The sequence below is a fragment of the Monodelphis domestica genome, chromosome 1 (assembly GCF_027887165.1).
Source record: "Monodelphis domestica isolate mMonDom1 chromosome 1, mMonDom1.pri, whole genome shotgun sequence".
Classification (NCBI taxonomy): Eukaryota; Metazoa; Chordata; class Mammalia; order Didelphimorphia; family Didelphidae; genus Monodelphis; species Monodelphis domestica.
In genome coordinates this window covers 302,268,299-302,276,040 of record NC_077227.1, presented here as the reverse complement: position 1 = coordinate 302,276,040, position 7,742 = coordinate 302,268,299, and the positions used below count along the sequence as shown (strand labels likewise).

The window sequence follows — 7,742 nt, the reverse complement described above, 5'->3', positions numbered from 1 at the left end:
TACAAGAGAAAAACATATGACATCACTTATCACATGTATATATGGGGATGTGATTTGGGGTTTAGGATCTAAAAAATTGCTCTATATCAAAAATGAATAATATATAGGTATAATAGGTATAGTGATAGCATTGTACAATCCAGTGGAATTTCTTGTCAGCTCTGGGAGGGGGGAGGAAAAAGGGAAGGGAAAGAAAATGAATCATTTAAACATGGAAAAATAAAACATTAAAAAAAAACCAAATTCTGAGGAAATCTTGCCTGTTCCACCTTTGGTCTGTAGCCAAGCTTCTGCCAAGGATAAGTACTTATGATATCTTGTTCCTCACTGCCCAGATTTTATCTCCATTCAATATGGCAAGTCCTTATTAAGCACCTATCACATTCAGGACACTGTAATTGGTAATAATTACACAGTCTTGGACATTAAAGAATTTATAATCAGTAATAATCATAGTCTTGTTATTAGGGAATTTATGAACTAATCAGGAGTATGGGGGAATGGCAGATAGGAAAATAAATGTTACAGAGAAAAGTGAAATAAGGTAAAAAAAGAGATGCAGGCAAAATTCTCTAGAAAAATTTAATAATGAAATGACAAAAGATGTGAATAATTAATGTGAGGTGGTTATAGAAGTATTGGCATAGTAATGCATTGTTGGTACAAAGAAGCAAATGTTAAAACAAAACATTCACATAAACCAACATGTTCATCATACCACATTTTTTGGTGGCAAAGAATTGTAATCAATGTATTGATTGGAATCAATCTATTGGCTGAGGAATGGTTAAACAGATTGTATGGAAATTGGGGAAATATTACTGTGCTATAAGAAATTGTGAATAAGATTGTTCAACATGACAGCAAAGGAAAGTAATGAATGCTGGAGGGGGTGTGGCAAAATAGGGACATTAATGCATTGCTGGTGGAGTTGCGAATTGATCCAACCATTCTGGAGGGCAATTTGGAACTATGCCCAAAGGGTGCTAAAAGACTGTCTGCCCTTCGATCCAGCCATACCACTGCTGGGCTTGTACCCCAAAGAGATAATAAGGAAAAAGACTTGTACAAGAATATTCATAGCTGCACTCTTTGTGGTGGCCAAAAATTGGAAAATAAGGGGATGCCCTTCAATTGGAGAATGGCTGGACAAATTGTGGTATATGTTGGTGATGGAATACTATTGTGCTAAAAGGAATAATAAAGTGGAAGAATTCCCTGGTGACTGGAATGACCTTCAGGAAGTGATGCAAAGTGAGAGGAGCAGAACTAGGAGAACATTGTATACAGAGACTGACACATTGTGGTACAAGAGAATGTAATGGGCTTCTCCAGTAATGGCTTTACAATGTCCCTGAACAACCTGCAGCGATCTACGAGGAAAAAAAAACAAAAAAAACCAAAACCTATCCTCAAGCAGAGGACAAACTGAGGGAGTAAAAACACCTAGGAGAAGCAACTGCCTGACTACAGAGGCTGAGGGGACATGATAGAGGAGAGACGCTAAATGAGCACCCTAACGCAAATACCAACAACAAGGAAATGGGTTCAGAGCAAGGACACATGTGATAGCCAGACAAATCGCGGGTCGGCTAGGGTGGCAGGGGGTTGGGGGGGAAGAAAAGAAAGTGCTCTGTTTCCAATGAACAATGTATGAAAATGACCAAATAAAATAATGTTTTAAAAACTAAAAAAAAAAAAGAAATTGTGAATAGAATGTACATAAAGAAACATGGGAATGCAAAGTGAAATATAAATAGAACTAAAAGAATAAGAAACAGTGACTACAAAAATGTAATATGTCAGTTAATTTTGTTAAACTATATTTTTCTCTTTTTATCTTATTATAAGGAACGGCTCTCTGAGGAAGAGAAGAGGAATATATTGGGAATGTCGGTGATATAAAAACAAAATAGATCTATAAGCATTTGACAGAAACAGAAAACACTTAAGTTTAAAATCACAGACTTAATACAACCTCATACAGCCTAATAATTGCTATCACAAGCCTATTACTACAATATCACAATACAGATCTAGGTTACAATTTCAATAATTCGTTTTCTATAGATACCCTATCAGGTCCTCTACTAATTTTATCCTGCTGACTACTCCCATTAATAATTATAGCAAGCCAAAATCACTTAAACAAAGTCTCTAACACGAAAAAAAATATATTACTATACTAATTATCCTACAACTATCACTAATCATAGCTTTCACCTCATCAGAACTAATTATATTTTATATTCTATTTGAAACTACCCTAATTCCAACCCTTATTATTATTACCCGATGAGGTAATCAAAATGAACACTAAACGCAGGACTTTACTTCTTATTTTATACACTAATAGGATCACTTCCACTTTTAGTAGCCCTATTAAACATAAATAACAACTTAGGATCCATACACATAATAAATTTAATTCTAACAGACCCACTAATCTACTCAACCTCCAACACAATAATATGATACGCATATCTAATGGCTTTTAGAGTTAAAATACCATTGTATGGTCTCCACTTATGACTTCCCAAAGCACATGTAGAAGCCCCTATTGCACGGTCAATAGTCCTAGCTGCCATTCTACTAACACTAGGTGGATACGGCATTATATGAATTACAACGTTTACTGAACCTGTTTTACCCATTCATTATTTTATCTCTAAGAGGAATAATTATAACAAGTTCAATTTGCATACACCAAACAGACCTAAAATCCCTAATCGCTTCCTCATCAGTAAACCACATAGGACTAGTCATTGTGGCAGCCCTAATACAATCGACACTCAGTTTTATAGGAGCCACTATATTAATAATTGCTCACGGCCTCACATCTTCAGTACTATTTTTGTTTAGCCAATACTAACCACCAACGAATTCACAGTCGCACAATAATTCTTGCACGAGGGTTACAGACAATCCTACCACTACCTGATGACTACTAGCTAGCCTAGTTAACCTAGCCTTACCACCATCAATCAACCTCCTAGGAGAGCTCATAGTAATTATATCCTTGTTCTCATGATCAAACTGATCTATCTTATTATTAGGACTAAACACAGTAATCATAGCCCTATACACTCTCTATATACTAATCACCTCCCAACGAGGTAAATTCACACATCATCTAACCCCTATTTACCCTACAATAACATGCGAACACATATTAATAACTCTCCACATCTTACCATTAATACTTCTATCATTAAACCTAAAACATATTCTAGGTGTTACATTCTGCAAATATAGTTTAACAAAAACATTAAATTGTGAATCTAAACATAGAAGTTTAGTCGGGGGGTGGGGAGGGGGGCGCGCCCCACCGAGGAGGGGAACAGGGTCCCGTGTTGGAGTGCCTTAGTGTTATGAGGAAAGCCCGGCATATCTGCAGAGCAAGGTGTTGGGCTAGCGCCGCTGGCCGTGAAGGAGCAGGTGCAGCAGTCTGCAGTGCGGAGATCCCTGGATATTCCAGCCATCCAACCCCAACTAGTAGCTGTGAGCAAGACCAAACATGCTGATATGGTGACTGAGGCATATGCTCATGGGCAGCGCAGTTTTGGAGAGAACTGTGTTCAGGAGCTATTAGAAAAAGCATCAAATACTAAACTTCTATCTTCATGGCATTTCATTGGCCACCTGCAGAAACAAAATGTCAGCAAATTGATGGCTGTCCCCAACCTGTACATGCTGGAAACTGTGGACTCTGTGAAGTTGGCAGACAAAGTAAACAATTCTTGGCAGAAGAGAGGCTCTTCAGAGAGATGAAAAGTCATGGTGTAAGCATGGGCTTCCACCTTCAGAGACAGTGGCCACGTGCAGCACATCAACGCCAAGTGTCCCAACCTGGAGTTCGTGGATGTGATGACCATACGGAGTTTGGGATGTGACCCCAGTCAAAGGCCCAACCCAGATTTCCAGACTCTGCTGTGCCTGCGGAAGTAGCTGTGCAGGAAGCTCAGCCTCCCCATTGACCAGGTGGAACTGAGTATGGGCATGTCCATGGATTTCCAGCATGCGATTGAAATGGGATCCACAAATGTTCGAGTAGGAAGTACTATTTTTGGAGAATGGGATTATTCAAAGAAACCAGCTATGGACAAGGCCATGACAGGCATAAAGGCCTGATGGAGGCAACCCAAGAACATTGAACTGAGACCTAAGGAGAGGAACCAAGCAGCAAGCTTCTGCCTCTAGAGGGCCCTGGGGTGGGAACTTTCACTATGCACTAACCCAAATCTTACTTTCCACATGCCAGGTTGTAGTACAGCGCGCTTTTGTTAAGACCCAGGCCCTAGAGCTCTAATGATTATTGTATTGGTGGGAATCATCTTCACTTAGCATCTTTGACACCTTCAGCCATTTAGACCATTGACTTAGGATTGCCCCAGAACTGGAGAATTCAGGCCTTTCAGCAGGAAAGAGACCAAATCAGAATGAACCCTCATTCCTAGCCAGAAGATCTAATTAATCATGAATGTCTTTTGCAAGTAGAAATGTGTTCACCGAAGCCTATATTTATTGCTGTCAAAGGTATTTTCAGTTGCCCTTCCCCTGATCACTGGGGGCTTCATCTCCTTTTGATAGAGATGGAGACCCTCTAGAGCATGCACCGTGTCTGCCCTGAGACACGTTTGGTGTCTCCATCTTCTCTCCCCATTCATGATAACACCCAAAGATGATGGTCAGTTTCTTTACTGAAGAATACTTGACACAAGCAATTTCATGGTTCATAATGTACTTTTCACCCAGAAAGCTGCTATTGAAAGCAGAAACTGTGATTGACCTTTCTATTGTTTTGGCCTTGGAAATGGGATTTGTGACTAGCTGCAGCTCACCTCCTGTCATTCTTGGAAGCCAACCCTCCCCCCAGTCAGGTGGCAATATAAATTACTTAGGATGTAGTTTGCTGATGAGGTTTAATAGTGAATTTTGGTGGTTTTCAAGAAATGGAGAGAGCCTTTCAAATCTAGGCCAAGGCAGTAGCATCAAACAGAACTGACTTTGAGGACTCCCCCTTACAGAGTAGTCCATCATCCAGGTTTATATGCACCCTGCCATATTTATAAGTAACAATTTTGTAAATTTTCTCATTTGCTAGTAAAGTAGCAAGGCTTTTGTGAGCATGAAAATGGACAAAGTGCAGTATTTGCAAATTCATGAAAAAGACTTTTTGTCTTGAGAACCTCACACACACATGCACAAACACACAAATTAGCTTTTCTCTTAATTTATTCAATCCCTGGACTTAATTTTATGGATTTATCTTGAGAATACAATGCTAAATGTAATTTTTAAAAATTCTTAAGCCAATATGATTTCTGTGCTTTTAAAGCTACACAGTGTGGTGGTTCATAGTCTCTTAAATACAAATGTGCGTTTGAATTATGCCATCTGTGCCAATTACAAGGAATTAAAAGATTATTTAAAAAATAAACATAGAAGTTTAAATCTTCTTATCTGCCTAGAAAGATTCAAGAACTGCTAATTCTAGTACTCCATATGTATGGCTTTCTTACTTTTAAAGGATAGAAGTTATCCATTGGTCTTAGGAACCAAAAATTTTGGGGCAACTCCAAATAAAAGTAATTACTTATGCTTTAAACTCAATAACCTTATTATCAATTATTATATTAACTTTACCACTGTGAGATTTAAAATGGTTGAGGTCTTAAACTGTAGTGATTAAAATAGTGGAAGATATAAATTGTGATAGATATAAGAGAGGGTGAGTAAATTTGACCCCAGAAATATGTTTCACTACAGTGTCTTGGGTTTTAAAATCAAATATAAGGTGGTCGCCAGGGAAATATTCCCAATTATTCAAATACCCAAGTCAATTGGGTTTTATAGAGGTTTTTAGTTAATAATACAATGAGTAATCAAAGAAAGGGAGAGAGAGTAAGAAAGGAATAAGTATGAAGGGCCTCAAGCCAATATGGCCTAGACCTGAGTCTTAAAAGAGAAATCAGTCAGTTTTTTAACACTCACCACAAAGTCTGACTAAACAAGGATTCGAGTAACACCAGGCCAGTGTCCTTCCTCAAAGAGTCTTCCAGCCAGAGATTGTTTCAAAGGGCCTCTCTCAAGAGCCTCCAGAGCTCCTACCCCAGAGGGACAGAGCTCCTCAGAGGATCTCCTCAAGGAGCTCTCCTCCAGAATGAGAATCAGAAATCGAGATCCCCTTGCTCTTCTCTGAGCTCTTATTTTTAAGGGAAAAATCTCCTCTGTCACCTCCCCTAAGTCCTTACATCTACCAATCACTGTAGATGTTTCTAAAGGATCGCCCATTTTGAATTCACAGCTGAGTAGTTTTAATCTCTTTAGTAAGTCAGGAAAAAATGCTGCTGTGTCGACAAATTTCATTAAGGAAAAAACCTCTGAATAAGTTATCACCCTTTTAGGGTTAAGTAGTTTACAAGTTGCCCCACCTTTATAGGTACTTAGTATCCCATTGTATCAATTCTAAAACAGTCATGACTCAAAGAACTTCCTGTCCCTTCCATAAGCATGGATCAAAGTACTTTAGCTAGGAGCCCTCACACTCAAGTAGAGTTCTCACCATCTGCTAGGGAATTTTTTTAAGTAGAAGATTCCCCAATGAGGGAAACCCCTAACATTCATAAGTCTGAGAAATTTTGAGGTTTATAATCCTCCCTGATGATCATGGGAGACTAGTCTCCCCATTGAACAATTAACATAATCAATTTTGTAATTCAAAATGCACTTCTAACTATAGATATACACGATATTCAATTTTCTAAGAGAAATTAGAATAGTGAGAGAGGAAATGAAAAGAAAAGAAAAGAAAAGAAAAGAAAAGAAAAGAAAAGAAAAGAAAAGAAAAGAAAAGAAAAGAAAAGAAAAGAAAAGAAAAGAAAAGAAAAGAAAAGAAAAGAAAAGAAAAGAAAGCAAAACCAATGTTTTCCTAGGCGCATTGACAGAAAGCCAAATTAGGGGCAGTCCCTTTTGGCATGAATGTGTACATTTACAATAAATGTTCAATCAAAGTTCAGTTCAATCAATTATATACAAAGTTCATTCTTGATCTTCTTGATGAAGTGTAAGTTTTCAGGATCTTTCTGCAATGGTTCATTCTCTGGATATAAAAGTTTCAAGCTTCTTTCTTGAAGATCATTTCTCGAACAAAATCAAATCTTGAATTTTTTATAAAAGTACAATCTTAAACAAAAAATCAAAATTCTTGGATTTTTATAAAAATACAATCTCAAACAAAAAATTCAAAATTCAAAAATTCTTAGATTTTAAATTAAAATGAAATCCCCCCTAAAGTAAGTATTAAAAAACATTCAGTTTAAATAAAAGACCAGACCTGAACAGAAAATTTGAAGTCCAACCACAGAACTCAAGAGAATCATCAAAAGGTAATTAAAAAAGAGGGGAAAAACTACAACAACAAAAAAGGTTTTTTTTAAGAGACTCAATAAGTTAAAATGATATGTATCCCTATAAGAAAAGAGGTCATTGGCAACTTTTAAAAACTGTTGCTATCACCTAAGCAGCTAGAAGACCTACACTCAGAGGGAACAGTGACAAACTGTATAGAATGAAAGGACAAGACATAAATAGGTATATAGATATATGCATGCATAAATACATATACATGTGTATGTATGTATATATATATACATGACTAAAGCTAAAAAACAAAAGAGGTTATGACTAAAAGAAATAGGAAAAGAAACAAATGGGGGTAAATTTATATGTCACAAAGAAGC

General features: G+C 37.2%; 1 pseudogene; it reads left to right on the top strand.

Moving 5' to 3' along the window:
• Positions 1-3,495: 3,495 nt before the first annotated feature.
• On the top strand, positions 3,496-5,507 carry LOC100014137 (pyridoxal phosphate homeostasis protein-like; annotated as a pseudogene).
• Positions 5,508-7,742: the final 2,235 nt, after the last annotated feature.